The sequence below is a fragment of the Carassius carassius genome, chromosome 31, assembly GCF_963082965.1.
Source record: "Carassius carassius chromosome 31, fCarCar2.1, whole genome shotgun sequence".
Classification (NCBI taxonomy): domain Eukaryota; kingdom Metazoa; phylum Chordata; class Actinopteri; order Cypriniformes; family Cyprinidae; genus Carassius; species Carassius carassius.
Window position 1 is genome coordinate 9,971,437 of NC_081785.1, and position 15,760 is coordinate 9,987,196.

Below are 15,760 nucleotides of genomic sequence, written 5' to 3' on the forward strand. Positions count from 1 at the left end.
AGAAGGGGCGGGGGACTCGCGCTCCTGTTTACGCGGTGCTATAGACTACTGTTCCAGCGGAGGGAGAGGATACAGTTTGGAACACTTTCTCACCATCCTAACATTATTAAGTGAATCTCAGAAATCACTGGAACACAGACAGAGAGGTGGACGTTTAAGTTAAATAAAAGGAAGAGCGGGGCTATTTGTAACAGATTAATATAGATAGATAGATAGATAGATAGATAGATAGATAGATAGATAGATAGATAGATAGATAGATAGATAGATAGATAGATAGATAGATAGATAGATAGATAGATATAAATATTTTAAGTACATTTATATATAGACACATACCTTAAAGTGCTGCCTACCAAAAGCTATCATTAATGGCCAGAAAAAATATATAGGTCACTGCACACTTACTTTTGTGACAGCATGCATCAATAGAATGGCACACTAAGAAGCTGTGACAGCTGTATGTTATGGTAAACCGCAAAACAATTATGAAGCAAAAAAATAAGATAAAACATCACCAAAATAGCAAAAATTCAATTTGCATATGCATAACACATTACAATACAATTTTTTTTTACATCTTTATTAAATATTTTTATTTATTGTAATTTTAGGAAATAACTGTAAAAAAACATATTTGACCTACATAAGAACAACCTTTCACTTGAAAGCTTCCTTCATTATATAACTGATTACTGAATGTCTGAATTTATTGTGTTCACTTGCTTATCTAAGAGCAATGCAAAAATAGGAGATTAGAATTGTTATAATTTTATCTATATAATTTTATTTCAGACAGTTTTTAAAAAATGGCAAAATCACTGCTAGAAAGGACATATATTTTTGACTTTTGACTGAAAACAGTTACTGATATATTCTGTATAGATTATATATATTCTATATATATATTCAGTGTGACAACTGGGCCCACTCTCCAAGGCTGTCATCTCAGTTTTCAGCCCATGCACTCTAATACTGTTTAAGATGCTGCAATCTTTATAGCAGCCATTGTCTACATTAACCAGGATAGTATACTTGTACTAAAAGGCCCTCAAACTCTTCTTTTATTCTTAAATGTGTGAGTGAGTCCTTTGCGCGTGGGTAAAGAGCCCACACTCTTCTGGGTGAATGGTGATACATGTACATTTCTAAATGAGATACACATATGTTATAGCTTTGAATAATGTAAACACTCTCCATTACTCTATGTTACCATAGCAACAGAACATAAGTGCAGTGGCCTTTGAACTGAATATCCAGCTCCTCAATGAAAGATCTTCTGACATCTCTGCTCCCTCATGCATTGTGATATCTTTTCTATTCAGATCTGTACATACAGTAACTATTCATCAACATGGGTGCTAAAATTATGTGTGGTTTCCATAGACATACAGAACAATGTCATTTTCTTTTCATTCTCTTTATGTGCATGCAAACAGTGGGAATGTTTACATGCTGATGAGGATGCATTAAAAAAGATTTTTAGTGAGATTTTCTTTTTATGCCTCTGGGTGTCCTTCACATTTTTGTGATTTCACTTGCGATTATAGAAAGCGCTATTTATAGAAAAAAATAACAGAAATCCATGAAAACAATAAGATATTGGAAAATAACGAAGGAAGTGATCACCTGTAATTTCAAAGGCTTTTAACATGCAAATAACATTTCTAAAATCAGCTAAAACTTCAAACCATTGTACTGATACTTTGTTAGAACATCAGAGATGTGTCTCAACAACTGATGCATAATCAATCAATCAATAATGAATAAATATGCACTTTGTATCATTTCAAGAACCCTTACATACATAACTATAAAGATGCTGTACATGGTCACTAAGATAAATTATTAAAGCTTTTCTTGAACATTTATTTGGTCTATATTATAGCATATTTTAGACACAATGACGCAAGCTATTTATACTGACATATGCAGCCCAAAAGGAAGAAATAGACAAAATATTAAACTAAATAATTTTTATTAAAGTATTAATTATTTATTACATTAATTTGATTAATTTAAAGATCATAACATGAAATGATATACCAGGAATGACACAAGCATCTACTGACACAAATGAAATTGCATTACATTAAACTTCAAGGTTTTCTTGCTTTTTAATAATACAGTCTCCAGACAACTTTTTGATAATGCAAATGCAACATTTTTGTCATGCTAATGAAGCAATAGAAAAATTGCTTTTTTTATTCATTTTGCACTAGCTATTTTATACTGAGTGATAGCTTTTACCTTTGTAAAGATATTCTGTTCTGTAACCTCTCTTGCTCCTTTCAGCTTGTCTTGCTCTCTCACTTCTTTTTTTCTCTTCCTCTCACTCTCATCCTCTCACATAATGACTGGAGAAGCAGATAAGATTTTGTTGCTTTGACTAAAAAGAAGGGAACAATGAACTCTTTGCTTCCTACTGACTTGATGACATGAAATATATGAATAAAAGGGAAGAAAGTAAGAGAGAGAAAGTGGTTGCAATACTGCTTGCATAACACTACTGACAAAGGCAAAGCTCAAAAAACACATTCAAACACAAGTCATAACACAGACTAATAAGAGACATATGTGAATTTCAAAGAATCATTTCAGATAAAAAGTGAACAGCTGTGGGAACAACCTGTGTACCTGGTCATCATCACATTATGGCTGTATGTGAATGAGTGATCAAATTTAGCATAAAGAAGGGAAACAGAATAAAGCCCCATAAAGAAATGTGTATGTATCTATGTAATTTATAACATCGAATTCAGCAGCTGCACGAAAGGCCATACAAGTAAAGTCTTAAATCTCAAAACCAATTGTTCATACCAGTGTGTCTGCATTTTCAAAAGTCTGCTGTACTGTATAGGTGCGCACACAATATATTTTCCCTCTAGTATTTGTGACTGGTTTAGAGCTTAAACAAAGCATTGTGCATCTGGACTATCAGAAACCTTGAGGAGACAGAAAATGGACTTAATCCATGTTCATACAACTAGCTACTCTAAATTCTCCTCCAGTGTTTGCTAGATTTCATTTTGCCCTATTTAGTTAGAGGTGAGCTTAATCCTGGAACCATTAACCTCATTAAAAGTAATTAAATCGGTCAATTCATTAACCAATGTAAATATGAGCTGCATTCTTGGCGCTGCTGCAAGGGGCGCTATAACAGGTATTAGTGCATGTAATTCAATGTGTCTGTGTTGTGACAAATCCATAGACAGTAAAAGAAATGGACACAGCGACCCCATTGGAACTCAATTGAGACAAATGAAGCCCATTTTTAGCAATTTTTAGCACTTCCGTTTCTGATGTGCAGACTCAAACTAAGCTTGATGACGTCAGCAACCTGTCTGACAGATGTAAATCTTCTAGTGGCTGTGCGTGCAAACTGCCATCGTTAATCTTGCAGAGACGGTGAGCTTGAGCGGGGAGTTCTTTGGCGTGAGTGAGCAGGAGTAAGTATTCTGATTAATTATTTTGTATAGTATTTTAAAATGTAACGCCAGTACGCCATATTAAGTTAATTGCCTGCGAGCTTCTCCTCCTGTCTGTACGGTAATTTCTCTACTGTGCGACAGAGAGTCGAGTGGTTATGACGCAATTGTTAGCCTATTTTTACAAAAACTGTTTCTACGGGGCCATAATGTAACATAGAAGGTAATGGAGCCCTTTATACATTGTCGTGTATCTTTAGAAATAAATAATAGACAAATGGAGTCTTTAAACACCTCAGATGTAAAGTTATTCGCTGTCAAAGTGACGCCAAAATGAATGCAAAGTCAATGGGATGCTAACGCAAGTGAAGTTCTGCTACAAGATGGCAGCTCGCGGTCGACTTCAACTTCCGGTCAACTTCCTTGCCGCCTGGACAAATCAGCTCCTCCTTTGAAATTGGGACTCAATATACCTTATTTAGAGTAGTAACATATTTAGTTTTGGACAGGAATGAAAACCAGGGTTTGTTCAAAAACATACCATTGTACAGCCAATAAAACATCTTTCCAACAAGAAAAAAAACCCAGTAGACAAAAACTCCACAAAACAGTTTAAAAGTTGTGAAAACTACATGATCTAGGATCTTTATTCAGTGTGTGCCATTGTAAAGATGTTAAGTTTATTTTTTGCAAATCTTATTTTCTTCTGTGTTAAATTCAGGTGCTGGTCATATAATTAGAATATAATTAAAAAATTGATTTATTTCACTAATTCCATTCAAAAAGTGAAACTTGTATATTATATTCATTCATTACACACAGACTGATATATTTCAAATGTTTATTTATTTTAATTTTGATGTTTATAACTGACAACTAAGGAAAATCCGAAATTCAGTATCTCAGAAAATTAGAATATTGTGAAAAGGTTCAATAATTGAAGACACCTGGTGCCACACTCTAATAGCTAATTAACCTGAAACACCTGCAAAGTCTTTAAATGGTCTCTCAGTCTAGTTCTGTAGGCTACACAATCATGGGGAAGACTGTTGACTTGACAGTTGTCCAAAACACGACCATTGACACGTTGCACAAGGAGGGCAAGACACAAAAGGTCATTGCAAAAGAGGCTGGCTGTTTACAGAGGTCTGTGTCCAAGCACATTAATAGAGAGGCGAAGGCAAGGAAAAGATGTGGTAATAAAAAACTGTACAAGCAATAGGGATAACCGCACCCTGGAGAGGATTGTGAAACAAAACCTATTAAAAAATGTGGGGGAGATTCACAAAGAGTGGACTGCAGCTGGATCAGTGATTCAAGAACCACTACGCACAGACGAATGCAAGACATGGGTTTCAGCTGTCGCATTCCTTGTGTCAAGCCACTCTTGAACAACAGACAGCGTCAGAAGCGTCTCGCTTCAAAAAGGACTGGACTGCTGCTGAGTGGTCCAAAGTTATGTTCTCTGATGAAAGTAAATTTAGCATTTCCTTTGGATATCAGGGTCCCAGAGTCTGTAGGAAGAGAGGAGAGGCACACAATCTACGTTGCTTGAGGTCCAGTGTAAAGTTTCCACTGTCAGGGATGGTTTGGGGTGCCCTGTCATCTGCTGGTGTGGGTCCACTGTGTTTTCTGAGGTCCAAGGTCACACAGCTGTATACCAAGAAGTTTTAGAACACTTCATGCTTCCTGCTGCTGACCAACTTTATGGAGATGCAGATTTCATTTTCCAACAGGACTTGGCACCTGCACACAGTGCCAAAGTACCTGGTTTAAGGACCATGGTATCCCTGTTCTTAATTGGCCAGCAAACTCGCCTGACCTTAACCCCATAGAAAATCTATGGGGTATTGTGAAGAGGAAGATGCGATATGCCAGACCCAACAATGCAGAAGAGCTGAAGGCCACCATCAGAGCAACCTCTCATAACACCTGAGCAGTGCCACAGACTGATCGACTCCATGCCACGCCACATTGCTGCAGTAATTCAGGCAAAAGGAGCCCCAACTAAGTATTGAGTACTGTACATGCTCATACTTTTCATTTTCATACTTTTTAGTTGGCCAAGATTTCTAAAAATCCTTTCTTTGTATTGGTCTTACAGTAAGTAATATTCTAATTTTCTGAGATACTAAATTTAGGATTTTCCTTAGTTGTCAGTTATAATCATCAAAATGAAAACATTTGGAATATATCAGTCTGTGTGTAATGAATGAATATAATATACAAGTTTCACTTTTTGAACAGAATTAGTGAAATAAATCAACTTTTTGATGATATTCTAATTATATGACCAGCACCTGTACATGCCCACTAACCTGATTAAGGTCTCCATCAAGTGATCCTATTGGCTTGACCTTTTAACTGGTACTCTCTTTATTTTATTACAATTCCTACATTATCACATTACATTTTGTTTGAACTGCATTATAATGACCATTAATGTCTATTTTAGTTAACTTAAATACTAGCATAGTAGCATGCAAATTGACTAAATGACATTTTCCCTTTCAAATGAACTACTGTCATGGATGAGCTATAGGCTGAGAAATAATCTTGCTGAGTGCATTTAAGTCAATATGTCTATATCAAATAATCACTTAATGTTGGATGTTTGTTATCACCAGACAAATGTAAAAGCTCATATTAAGTGTTGGACAAACCCTTCTCATACTTGCTTAAATCATGTCTCTGCAATTCTCTTCCATTTCAGTGTTTGTGCTTTTGGTTATGGTGTTGGGGGAAGTCTGCAGTGGTAAAGTAAAGTAAAGTGAGATATCTTTGGAAGGAAGTGTCTTTGGTTCATATCCAACACACTCATGGCAATTTGTAGGTATTTTACTCTTTGGTGAATTGGTGGTTAATTTATATAATCTAATTTTCGTATGATCTGCTGGGGGTTTCCACATGCTTTTGCAATATAAATCACATTGTAGGAATTCATACAAAATCGCTATCATGTAATAGATATATTTTCTAATGAAATGGGTTTGTTGATATGTCTTTGGCTGAGTTAATTAATCCATCAAGGTTACAATAAAATAAATGTTAAGTCGCCAATAAAAGATGTTGTCTTGTCATAGAAGCTTACCAAGTGATCTTGGAATGATCAGGTAATGTGGAAATATAGGTGTGTTGTGAACACATCGATGGGTTTCAAGTGGTACGCATGTGAGCTGTCATGCAAACCTTGAGAGAAATATATATTATCTTAAAACAACACATGCGCCATATGGCCACAGCTGAGGACATATAATACCCATAAATGGAGGTTCCTAAATTCCTCACCATTCTCAAAACTTCAGAGCACTATCAAATCCTTGTAGCATTCCAAGCCCCTGCCAATGTGAGAACATGATTCCACATTCTTATGTCTGATTTTCTGATGTTCTACTTCCCCTATAAACCTCTCCAGTATGGCCTGGGCCCGCCAACCAGTCTGGTTTTTAGCTCTGGGTTAAATCAGAAATCCAAATAGCCATTTGTGTTTGGATTTAATTATTTTTAACACTTATCAAATTTTCTTAACATTTGTCATTTTCTGGTTTTGTTTATTTAATCAATACATGCATGTTTCTTCATTATTATTATAATACTCTACATGTTTCTGAGCATGTTTTTATGTATGTGTGTATACATGTGAGTATGCAGGAAATAGTGGGTTGTCTGTGTACTTCCTGCTTATCTAAACTCTGAGTATGGGCAGTTATTCTGGTGTGGGGCGTGTTTGGATCCACAAAAATAAAAATCATCACTATATTATGTGCTGCACACATGCAATCACTTGCCAGAAAAGCCATTTGCCAGTGTTAGTGGGTTAGAGCTCTGAATCCCTACAAGCCTTCAATGATACTAACAAATATACACTTGGTAAGACCCTGTAAATAACCCTTATTAGAGACACCCACAAAGCCAGTGGCTAGATTTAAACCTCACATCTGCCAATACAATCACACATACACATGTGCCACTGTATATGAAAACACATGAGGCTACATCTTCAAAACACAGCTGATTGACAGATATCATTTAATGAGTAGTTCAACATGGAAAGCTGGTGTTAATTTAAAAAAATTAAAAAAAAAAAAATTGTAGTCTGATTCTGAATTTCAAAGAGAAGGATGCTGCTCTCTTTTATTACCAGTGCAGTGTCTAGAAGATGGTAAAAGTTGCTGGATTGCGGGGAATTGTTTACATCTGATGGAACAGGGGGATATACATATAGCTACTTCAAATATAATATTTAAACAAAGTGTGAGAGTCAGTCACTGATCCAAGTATTTATTTACTATCATTATTATTATTGCTAGTTGTTTTTGTTGCATTTTTTAACTGTGAACGGCTGATCCATAAAAGAGTTTAACACCACCACTGGATTTATACTACTATTTATAGGCATAAGTGTCATATTTTGGGGTCTGCTGTCTCAAATAATGTGTGAGGATTCCACTATATCCATGACTTTTTGCCTGTCCAAAAGTTCCACACCCTACAGAGAGCTAAAACCTCTTAGTCTGTTGCATGATTTCCCTCTCTACTCTACAGACCAGGCTGAGCGTACACAAATATGTATATTTTTAATGAATTGATTGTTGCTAATACATTTGTAACCCTCTCTCCAGAGTCCTCACCACCACACCACGCACTCGCTCCGAGTGGGCCTCAAACCTGGGTCTCCGGCATTGGAGGCAGACGCACTAACAAGGATGCTAAATGGCTGCAGCCACTAGCGTATGTCGCTAGTGCGTCTCTGTGAGGTTTACCTGCACAACACTACTCGCTGGCCTCCGTTACACTCACCCCCCTAAACCTCACTCACATCCGGGTCACGACACCAATTTAACCCCTCTCTCCCGGGTCCTCGCCGCCATCCTTGTTAGTGCGTCCGCCCCCCATGCCGGAGGCCCGGGTTCAAGGCCCACTCATCGTGAGGTGCGAGGTGTGGTGGTGAGGACCCGGGAGAGAGGGGTTACACATTTAATATTATATTATATTATAAAATATCTTAACGCCATTAAAAGAATAATATAAAATATGCAAAAAGATTTTTTTTTAAATGGCATTTCATAGAGCTACATGTAACTTTTTAAAGCATAAAAAATCTCTAAAATATAAATCAAGCTCTAAAATGCATATCATCATTATACAATATCGATAACTATCACATCAGAACATCTTGAGTTGCTTTTTTTCAAGACTGAGGATGGTAAAAAGGTATGAACCCCACAAGAAGCAATCCAGCCTTCTGGCCTTGAGCAAGACACTTCAAAATGCAATGAAAGCTCCTCTAATTAGTCGCTCTTTCTTCATCTTGAGTCACGACATATGGTAACTCACAGATATAGGTCTAGACAGTGGAGTGGCCTAAGTGTCTCCTTTTAAGGAAAACTGCACTAGAAAATAATCTTGGAATTGATTTTGATTTATGGCTGATGGACTGGGTGAGCTCCTCATTCTTTACAGTAAACTTCAGATGCATCACTAACTGATCGTATGAGAAATCACACTTTTATGCAATTCTGCACCTGTTCAGCTTGTGGTTAAAGGGCATGAGTGCTTTGCAGAAGCATGCATTTGCAAAACACGGCCGTTGACGGATGACATCAGCCCACATTTATCTGTACATATTTCTCCCTGTCCATAAGAGGTGAGAAGGTATCTTGAACCTGTCACACTGTCATTACCATGAGGCTATTTATAGCCAATAGTGACTCTCATCAGACAGTATATTCATGTGAACGTAAGTTCACAGACATCATTCATGTCATGCTCACACCAGACTTGCGCAACTTGACAGGCTGACATGTTATTTCTGAACATTTGTTTGAATTAAAATAATATAGTGAGTGTTAACAGCTCTTGTTGCCTCACAAGAAGTATGCAAAAGGGTGCATGGTGACATTAACACTAAAAATGAGCCCATGACACACAAGAATAAATAAATGTCCTTGAATATAAATCCTCATAAATAAATACACATACAGGTATACTGTATATACCGTATGCTGTATAAGCCTACTGTAGCCTATATTTAGTTTTCACATGTTGCATAGTTTTTAGATATTTACATATTCTTTTGACAAAAAATATATATGGAAACCTGTTGTTTTTTTTTTTACAAAAAATAAATAAATAAAAATGTAATTGTGACTTTTTATTTCACACTTCAGACTTTTTTTCTTGCGATCCTGAGTCAGTTTTCAGTTCTGAGAAGTCAGAATTTATGAGATACAAACTTTTAGTTCCAAAAGAAAGTATTTTTAGAGATTTATTTAGACTCAGAATTGCAAGACAACAAGTCAGGAATGTATATTCCATGGCGGAAACAGGCTTCCATAGATATTTTTATTTTTGCATTTTTTATTATTATAATTATATATATTTTTTTAGGAATTCTTTTGCATTTTGTAATTGTTTTATTATACATGTTGTACCTTGCAGACTTACTCTATATTTCCATGGCAATAACGGTGGAAGGTTTTTTTTTATTTTTTTTTTACCAAAACTTGAATTAAATTAAATTAAATTAAATTAAATTGAACTCTGAATTAAAAAAAGACTTTGCCCTGAGAAAATTTGTGACAACTAGTCTGCCTTACTATAATTGACAAAAGAGCCACGTCACACTTTTTTATTGTTTTTCTCACGCACAGAATACACTATGCAGTCATGGAGTCTTGCACCTGTTGCCCCGCGTGTCAGAGGTTGCAGGTCGGGCCTGGGAGCCTGGTGCATAGTCATACCAGCACGGAAGCCGGGCGTTCGTGGCTCGTGCAGTCATTGTATGCACGAGATTCATTCGATGTTCGGGAAGGATGACTGAAGGTGTCTCGCGACATTGGAATTCTGTGGGCGGTGAAAGAGTGGTAGAGAAAGTAAGGAACATGATCTACTGTAACTTTTTTATGGCCTGCGCCAGACTCTGGAACCGCGTACTGTATATATAAAGGAGGTGATGGAGAGATGATACACAGAACATCAGGGAGCTGAGCAGGCAACAGCGATCGCTTTGGGATTCTAATTAACCACACAGAGAAATACATCCCTCACCACTGACAGCCTTACAGCAAAACACGCAACATAGAGCTGAAGACAAACTCCAGATCACAGACATCATGGGACTGCTGCGCGTTGAAGAGCTGGTAGGTTTTGTGCTGATGCACGCAGTGCTTTGTGAGAGTCTCATCTGAATGTTGATATGTTACCAACAAACTTCAGGATTTATATTGTTAGAATTTTGTGCAAGATAAACATGAAAAAAAATCCCATGCAAATGCATGTGTTTACATAGAAAGAAATAAAGATATAGAGAAATAAAGTGAAGAAAATTGTTAAACAAAATTATGCAGTTGAAATACAGCTGAAGATGAAATAATTCTGTAATAAAAATAACAGAAAAAAACGTAACCTAAAGTTAAAAAGAAAACGAATCATATAAAAATAAAAGCTAATTCCAAATATTAATATGCTAATAGTATATAAATAATACAAAAATAACACTGTTTACGCTTACAGCATCCTACATCTATAGTGTTTACAATGAAAAGGGCTGAATTGAGAAAAAGACAGGAAGTGCATAGCAGAGAAGTTACATTAGGAACAAAGAAAATGCATACAATAAACATATGAGTGAAAAAGAAGAGGAAATGTTTGTGTTCATATAATGATATCTTAAAACAGCTGAACACTCTCTCCACCCCACCTACACAATCACTAAATGAAACTTTCTGCTTTAAACTACACACTTGTTCTTTCTCTGAAAGCTTGTAACCGAGAGTGTAAAAGCTGTGGTCACAGTAGACCAGTTGTTTGTGCTCCCTTGAATTTTATTCATACGTATATGAAATCCAAGACTGACGAATGTCACTTCCAATCGCAGATCAGCGGGAGGAGAGGCGAGGGAAAGGTACCAGGAGGTGCTTGCGCAGAGGTGTTTTCTGCAGGAGAATATGAAACTGGCATCATTCAGGAGAAAAGGGATGGACTTCAGAGACAACAGGACCTGAGTGATACCACCCAGAATGACATCAAACCAAGCAAACAGAACCTGAAACTCAATGTGAGAATGAATAAAAACTTAATAAAAATGAACATGGCTATAATTTGATATAGTAACATAATGACATACATCTATCTTTTAATATTTCTTAGGTTGACCGATCAGGACAGCTAAAACTAGAAACTGTAGAAGACCTCTTCAACATTTTTCTACTGAGGAAGAGGAGAAAAGAAAGGAAGATTCAAGCATCAAAGAAACAGCCAGAGTCTGATATCCTGGTGAGGAACTTATTCAAAAATGCGTTACAAATGCGACTATTTTATTTTAAGATGGCTATATCATAAAGATTGTAGATTTAATTATTGGCTAACATTTTTTCAGCCAGAAATAGTGGACCAGGCTTTGTTCCTAAAAGCTGTCACAGAGAATAAATTACCTGTTGTTAAGAAATATTTATCAGATGGTGGAGACCCCAATGCTTGTGATCATGTGAGTGTGTAACACAAAAACACAGACGATTAACACTTTCCTTCACTCGTGCTGTTAAGTCTTCCAGAATCAAAGGGAGAGTTCACCCAAAAATGACAAAAAAAACTATTTTGAGGAATGCCTTAGTTTTAATGTCCACACAATGGAAGTCAATGGTAACCAAAACTGTTTGGTTACCAGCATTCTACAAAATATCATCTTTTACGTTCCACATAAGGTTTGGAACAACATTATAGTGAGTAAATGATGAACAAATTTTCATTTTTGTGTAAACTATCCCTTTAAACTCACACCTGTGTTTTTTCAGTATATACTATTATATAGCTCTATAGCTATTATATATATATATATATATATATATATATATATATATATATATATATACATATATATACAGGTCCTTCTCAAAAAAATTAGCATATTGTGATAAAGTTCATTATTTTCCATAATGTAATGATAAAAAATAAACTTTCATATATTTTAGATTCATTGCACACCAACTGAAATATTTCAGGTCTTTTATTGTTTTAATACTGATGATTTTGGCATACAGCTCATGAAAACCCAAAATTCCTATCTCAAAAAATTAGCATATTATGAAAAGGTTCTCTAAACGAGCTATTAACCTAATCATCTGAATCAACTAATTAACTCTTAAATTCCTGAGGCTTTTAAAAACTCCCAGCCTGGTTCATTACTCAAAACCGCAATCATGGGTAAGACTGCCGACCTGACTGCTGTCCAGAAGGCCATCATTGACACCCTCAAGCAAGAGGGTAAGACACAGAAAGAAATTTCTGAACGAATAGGCTGTTCCCAGAGTGCTGTATCAAGGCACCTCAGTGGGAAGTCTGTGGGAAGGAAAAAGTGTGGCTAAAAACGCTGCACAACGAGAAGAGGTGACCGGACCCTGAGGAAGATTGTGGAGAAGGACCGATTCCAGACCTTGGGGGACCTGCGGAAGCAGTGGACTGAGTCTGGAGTAGAAACATCCAGAGCCACCATGCACAGGCCTGTGCAGGAAATGGGCTACAGAGAAGCAGCACTGGACTGTTGCTCAGTGGTCCAAAGTTTTCGGATGAAAGCAAATTTTGCATGTCATTCGGAAATGAAGGTGCCAGAGTCTGGAGGAAGACTGGGGAGAAGGAAATGCCAAAATGCCTGAAGTCCAGTGTCAAGTACCCACAGTCAGTGATCGTCTGGGGTGCCATGTCAGCTGCTGGTGTTGGTCCACTGTGTTTTATCAAGGGCAGGGTCAATGCAGCTAGCTATCAGGAGATTTTGGAGCACTTCATGCTTCCATCTGCTGAAAAGCTTTATGGAGATGAAGATTTCGTTTTTCAGCACGACCTGGCACCTGCTCACGGTGCCAAAACCACTGGTAAATGGTTTACTGACCATGGTATTACTGTGCTCAATTGGCCTGCCAACTCTCCTGTCCTGAACCCCATAGAGAATCTGTGGGATATTGTGAAGAGAAAGTTGAGAGACGCAAGACCCAACACTCTGGATGAGCTTAAGGCCGCTATCGAAGCATCCTGGGCCTCCATAACACCTCAGCAGTGCCACAGGCTGATTGCCTCCATGCCATGCCGCATTGAAGCAGTCATTTCTGCAAAAGGATTCCCGACCAAGTATTGAGTGCATAACTGAACATAATTATTTGAAGGTTGACTTTTTTTTGTATTAAAAACACTTTTCTTTTATTGGTCGGATGAAATATGCAAATTTTTTGAGATAGGAATTTTGGGTTTTCATGAGCTGTATGCCAAAATCATCAGTATTAAAACAATAAAAGACCTGAAATATTTCAGTTGGTGTGCAATGAATCTAAAATATATGAAAGTTTAATTTTTATCATTACATTATGGAAAATAATGAACTTTATCACAATATGCTAATTTTTTGAGAAGGACCTATATATATATATATATATATATATATATAATTATTTTTATTTTATTTTTTTGTGCATATTTATTTCACCTATGGTTTTAGTAATTTTGGTTCTTCAACTTAAACTTATTTTATTTCAATTACTATAGTTGGCAAAATTTAGAGTTTTAGTTTTTTTTTTTCATCTAATATTTACATTTTATTTTGATCCACTTCATTTAAATTAACAATCAAAAAATGAACACTTTTAGTAACAATAACAACACCGACTCTCACTTGTTCTCTCTCTTTCAGTTTAAGCGCTCTGCTCTGCATAAAGCCAGTGCCCAAGGTTACATAGAGATCATGCAGAAGCTCCTGGAGAGTGGAGCATCCATGGATCAAAAAGACAAGGTGGCACAGATGGTGGATGTGACTGTTACACCAGTGCTCCAATTATATTATTTAACATTTATTTTTTATTATAATGCTGAGATGCAATTTCTCTATTGCATGTTCATAGCTGGATGCGACAGTTGTGCACTGGGCCTGTAGAGGTGGAAGCCTGCCTGCCCTGGAGCTGCTTCTCAATAAAGGAGCCAAATTCAACTCCAGAGACAAGGTTGATAAAAGTTTAGGCAGGCATATGATACCAAATGGAACTTTGAACAGTTATAATAACATTCACAAATCATTCTCATGCTTTTTGTAGAAAACAATCATGAAGCATTTTTATCCTTCTTTTTCTTAAAGTTTTCAATGTGCCACTGTAGTTTGCACTAGTACAAAATTGACTTCAGCTTCAGCTATGCAGCACACCCCTCCATGTTGCCGTCCGGACGGCATTATGATTGTGCTGGGCGTCTCATTCACTGTGGAGCTGATGTAAATGTTAAAGATAGGGCAAGATTTATTTTTAACCTTTATTCAAATATTTTTCAGAAACATTCAGAATCTATATATATATATATATATATATATATATATATATGATATTAATGCATCGTCCCACATTTTGCTTTTCTTCTCTAATACTACTGCATTGTGTTTGTGTAGGAGGGAGACACACCAATGCACGACACAGTGAGGATAAATAGATTTAAAATGCTGAAACTGCTGATGATGTATGGAGTCAGTCTACATGCCAAAAACAATGTAAGTTCAATTAGGGTACATACTAGCCTTATATGAGATTTGAAGCTTACATGGTGCCCTCTAGAGACAGATTTAGGCACTACATGATTCTGTTTAATGCCCCAATGCTGACTCTTCATAATATCAAAAAGAAGATAAACAAAAATATATATAATGCTTTATTCTTTTGTGACTAAATGACTGAATATAGTCAATGCAAAAAGAAATCATTCTGTGAGTATTAGTTAGTAAGTCTGTTTAAATGGATATATTTTAGTGGATATATCCTAAAATTATCTGTAATTTACAGGATGGAAAGACACCAATGGAGACTCTGCTTTCATGGCAAAAAGGTGTGCAAAACATCTTGAATAACTTTAATGAAGAGGAAGCACCGTATCCAAATGAACAACTTTCAAACATCCATCCCAATGCTGAATTGTTATAAAATGTCCATTGTTATTGTTCTTTCTTTCTTACATGTTAAACATTAAACTGAACAGCACTTTGCAATTTGCTTAATGATGATGCTAATTGCTGGCGATAGAGCGTCTGAAATTTTGATAAGGTTATTTGTAAATATTGTTTGCGCAGTTGTCTCGCTTGATTTTGTGAACAAAGAATCTTTGGTGAGTGGCACGAAACATAAATATGTGTGAGTGGTTGTATGTTGTTTGAGTTATTATTTAATATTATTTTAATTTCATAATTTGTGACTGCATTTAAAAAATTGTCCATGGCAGTTTGATCTACTGGGGAAATGTCTGTACAGACTAGAGGCAGAACTGTAAATGTTCAGAAATGTAACAGAATGTGAATGCTGGTCTTCTGGTTT

At 36.3% G+C, this 15,760-nt stretch overlaps 1 pseudogene; it reads left to right on the top strand.

Annotated features, from left to right (window-relative positions):
- Positions 1-10,248: 10,248 nt before the first annotated feature.
- LOC132112058 (ankyrin repeat domain-containing protein 1-like) lies at positions 10,249-15,586 on the top strand (annotated as a pseudogene).
- The last annotated feature ends 174 nt before the right edge of the window (positions 15,587-15,760 follow it).